General features: G+C 47.3%; 1 pseudogene; it reads right to left on the bottom strand.

Moving 5' to 3' along the window:
• Positions 1-4374: 4374 nt before the first annotated feature.
• LOC127223188 (non-histone chromosomal protein HMG-17-like) lies at positions 4375-4646 on the bottom strand (annotated as a pseudogene).
• Positions 4647-4865: the final 219 nt, after the last annotated feature.

Consider the following 4865-nt stretch of genomic DNA (forward strand, 5'->3'; position numbering starts at 1 on the left):
AATGTCTAAGAGTTTCCTGTTGTTTCTGTTAGTATTCAGGCATCTGTACTGGCCTGTCCTTGGGGTTCTGACAGGATAGTCCTCAGCTGCAGCCAGTAAGAGCACCACCTGTGCACATTCACTATGATCCCTTTAAAAACGGCCCTGTCCACCTCCCATCTCCCTCTCTCTTTCTCTCTGCTTCTCTGCTTGTTTCTTTCCTTCTCCCTTTCTTCCTGTCTTCCTCCCTCCCTTTCTTCCTCCCTCCTCATTTCTCTCTCTCCCTCCCCCCTTCTCTTCTGTTCCCAGAGGGTGTTCTCTCTTCTCCCCTCCCCCTTTCCCCTTCACTTCCCCCATTAAACATACAAACAAACAAAAAACAACCCAAGCTCTATCACATGACATCTTCCTGTCAAGGGCTGCTTTTTAAATTACTATAGTTTCAACCCAAGCATTCCTCACATGAAGGCTGTTGAGAATCCTGTGCTCTTGAACACACATTTTATCCTTTTAGAATGTGTGTATGGTGTGAATGCAGAGGGTGATGCCTGTGTCTGCCTCATCCCTACATAGTGAGGCAGTGTCTGGTACTTGAACACAGAGACCCCTGATTCAGCCGGTCTAGCTAGACCGGAATCTCCTCTCAGGCTTGTCGGCGCTGGGTTACAGGTGGAGGCCATCATGTCCGCCTGATGTTTATATAGGTTCTGCGGATCTGAACTCTAGTCCTTATGCTTGCACGGCAAGTGTCTCACCCACGTATCTCCCAGACACTATGCCTTACAGACACTTTCATTTGTATCCTAAGTAGCCTGGAACTTGCTATGTAGACTAAACTGGCCTTGAACTCTGCTTGTTTCTTATTTTTTCTTCACAGTTTTCCTGGATGAAAATGAGGACATGACCACTTCCGTCCCAAGGTGTGGTTGAGAAGATTTTTATTGTAGATGTGAGGGAGAGAGCATCCAGAGGCATCTGGAGGGGACCAGACTGAACATGGCCCGCAGAATAGGCCAGGCGGTGAGAAGAGGGGGTGGGGGTATGGAGGGCAAGAGCGGAGGAGAAGAGAGAGGCACAAGACAGGGGACCAGAAGAGGTGAAAGGACCAAGAGAACAAGAGGAGCCAAGAGAATGCGTGGCCAAAATGGCTGGGTTACACAGGAAGCAGAAGCTGGGGGAAGGGAGGCGAAGCTCTGCCTCCCCCATGCTGAGACCCACACCCACAAACAGTTTTAAGTTAAAGAAACCTTTTTTTTCTTATAAATAAACAACTTCTATTTCTAGAATATTTTGGTTAGACATTATAAAAATTAATTATTATTAATTTCTTCAGTTTGGATTTAAAAAACAATCATAAACTGCTTGATGTTGCTAGGTTCCTGCTGTAACCTACACATGCGCTTTAGGAAGCCCCAATGGGTTTCTTCTGTAGGGTAGAGTAGGTAGGGTAGGGTTGGTAAGAAAGGAACCCGAGTCATGACTCTAGGAAACCGCTAGGGGGCGACATCTCACCGTGGTCTCTTGCGGACAGGGCACTGAGGCCCAAAGTCGTGAAAGCTCTTCCTAAAGTTTGAGAAGCCGGTTCAGCTCCTGGTCCTCTTGCCTCCTGGTGAAAGTTGTACGCCCTGAATCCTGGGTCTGAAATATCTTTCTCCTTTGCAGGGTGTCTTCAAACCTGGCCTGAGGGCTACGCTATCAATTCCCAGACCGAGGGTCGCCATCGATGCTCGCCCAGGTCACAGGGATCATCTGACAAACAAGGTGGCCAAAAAGGAGGCTTCTGCCAAGCCAGCAGAAGGTTCCAGTGTGCCACATCCGAGAAGCGTCTTGGGAACCGTTTACAGACGACAAACATTCTGGCATCGGGACTCAGCCAAAAATTTGTCTCTCTGCAGGGCCATCGGCTACCTGAAGGCTAGGGACAAGCAAGTCACCGAACTCTTCTAGGCTCTGGCCTCCTTCACTGGCACCAAAGCTGCCAAGCAAGGCAGGACTCCCTTTTTTCTGGTCTTGATTGCCTGAGAAAAATAGAGCATCTGATTTTACCCGAGACGGGGGTCTTAAAAGTGAGCATTTGTGAAAACGAACAATATAATTTTATTTTTTCTTCACAGTTTTCCTGGATGAAAATGAGGACATGACCACTTCCGTCCCAAGGTGTGGTTGAGAAGATTTTTATTGTAGATGTGAGGGAGAGAGCATCCAGAGGCATCTGGAGGGGACCAGACTGAACATGGCCCGCAGAATAGGCCAGGCGGTGAGAAGAGGGGGTGGGGGTATGGAGGGCAAGAGCGGAGGAGAAGAGAGAGGCACAAGACAGGGGACCAGAAGAGGTGAAAGGACCAAGAGAACAAGAGGAGCCAAGAGAATGCGTGGCCAAAATGGCTGGGTTACACAGGAAGCAGAAGCTGGGGGAAGGGAGGCGAAGCTCAGAGGCTGGAGAGGTTTAGGGTGGGAGTGGGGGGTGAGGTTAGGGGGTCGGGGTGGAGGGGGTGGGGACAGGGGGTGGTGAGAAGTGCTGAGAGGCCTGGACTCTGCCTGTAACAGGCACTTGGGATGCTGAGAGAGCCTGGAGGCCAGTGTCTACTTTTGTGAGTTAAAAAGGCAACACCGTTAGCCACTGTCCTGCGTTCCCTGGGACTAACAGGCAGGAGCAGCACAGGGCCTACAGACCGCCTCCTGTCTGCACACCATTCTGTAAACTCACTCTTCTACATACTTTATCCACCAGGTGGCGGTGTTTCCTATCTTAATAGAGATGTATCTCCAGCCAGAGAAGACACAGGCCCGGGAAAGGGAGGGGCACAGCCCCGGGATTAACAGTGCATTGCTGAGGTGACTCACATCAGGCAGTTAGCAAATGCTCAGCCATGACCAGGGCTGTTACCACTACTAAGTAAACACAGCTAATGAACGCATTAGCTGTTGGCTCCGTGCACCTACGGGAAGGAGGGGCAGACCTTACAAACCGCCTGGCTGCTCTGGTTATTAAATCAGCCATTAGCACAGGATTATTTTTAAAGTGATACCATTACTTCTCAGCACCCTGACCCTGCCTACTTTCCCTCCAGCCCGACAGTACCTCTTTGACAGCATATTATGAAGCAAAATGGAGGTCACCAACACAGGGCTAAGGCTTCTCATGTGGAAATGTCTGCTACTTTGGTTTGGGTCTAAGATGAGCAGAGAAAACTTCTCAGGACTTTGCTTGCTGTCTAGTGGAAAATGCAGCGTCCCACCTTCTCAGCGTGGGCATGACCTGCACTGGTTCTGGATAATTCCTTGTTGCCAGAGGCTATCCTGCACGCTTTGGGCTGATGGCACCTTCCACTGTCCCTGCTCACCAGAGGCCAGAAGCAACTTTCCCTCACCTCACTCTGATGAAATTTAAAAACACTTGGTTATTTTCATGTCTATTTGATAAGTGGTCTGTGACTAATGGTGGCTCTAATACATTGAGACCCCCTCATTTATGTTTAGTGGCTCGATGCAGTACAGTTTTTACAGACTGCCAGGGGAAATCTCATGCATTATTATTTTATTATGACTGGGTAATATTGAATAATGGCTTGGCTTATAGTCTTTTTTTTTTTTTAAAGCTAAACCTTATCCAGATTTATTAAAGATACTTTCCATAAACAATCATGGTATTTCAGTCAGGACATGGGCAGACAATCATACAAGAACTTCCAAACTCCCTACTTGTATAGACTATCAAAATCAGAAAGCCACTATAAAACCCGGTGAAGTCTTCATTCAATGCTTTGAAAAGGGGAAAAGCTTAGAGTGAGGGTTGACATTTCACATTAAGGAGGTTGTTTAACAACTTTCCACAAGCTGACCCTGATTTTTGGGAAACGAAATGAAAACGGTAGAATTATCAGTCTGAAGATCCACAATCTTGTCTATAAAAGGAACCGATGCTCTTTTGAGGATAATCATCACTGCAAAGTCCAGATTGCCCAATAGACCAGCAAAACCAATTTTAGGGAGTCAGGTTCCAACAGGTCTCTGGTTTTAAGGGAGTTAAGTCTATGTTGATGGCAGAGGGGGAAGAGGATATAAAAATAAATTTAGAGATTTCCCACACAAGGCCATGGTGGTCACATATGTCAACACCAGGACATGTCTCCTGAGCCAAGAGGAGACTTTCTAAATTGTCAAGGCAAGATGTTTTCCATCAACCATCACCAATCCAGCTTAAGAGATGTTTTGCTAGTGACACATGTCCCCCTCTCCCCCCACACCAAAACAATGAAGTGTTCTGTGTGCTAACAACATAGCTTAAAAAAAAGTAAAAGTAAAACAAAATTCTGCGTTTTTAAAAAACTTGATAAAAAATAGTATTTCAGACTGCAGTAACCAGAAGTACACAGTTACCAAAATGCACACATCTCACTTGGCATCTCCAGCACCTTCAGTTTTCTGTGCCTGGTCTGTATCAGTGTCTCCATTTTCTGCAGGATTATTTGCATCCTTGCCAGCATCCGCATCCTCCTTCTTTTCCTTGGGTACCTTCTCTCCCTTCTTTGCAGGAACCTTCTTAGGCTTGGGCTCTGGCTTTGGAGAGCAGGTTTAGCAGACAACCTTGCGGATCTTCTCTGTGGCTCGTCCTTCACCTTGGCTTTGCCTCCTTCAGTATCCCCTTCAGCCTTTCTTTTGGGCATGACGGCGGAGGGGGACTGGCCATTGAATGAGGGATGCAGCAGTGTGTGGGGATGCAGTTCCGGGGTGTGTGTGGCGGGGCAGTTATAAAGTTTTTATTGGCTTATAGTCTTTTAAAGAGATATTGTATTCTGTGTCTTATAGAAATGATTCCAGAAGATCTGCTGATGGATTGAGGGAACACCAGCAACCACATGGTTTGGGGAACACTGCTCCTGGTC

Source organism: Phodopus roborovskii, unplaced genomic scaffold, assembly GCF_943737965.1.
Source record: "Phodopus roborovskii unplaced genomic scaffold, PHOROB, whole genome shotgun sequence".
NCBI classification, from domain to species: domain Eukaryota; kingdom Metazoa; phylum Chordata; class Mammalia; order Rodentia; family Cricetidae; genus Phodopus; species Phodopus roborovskii.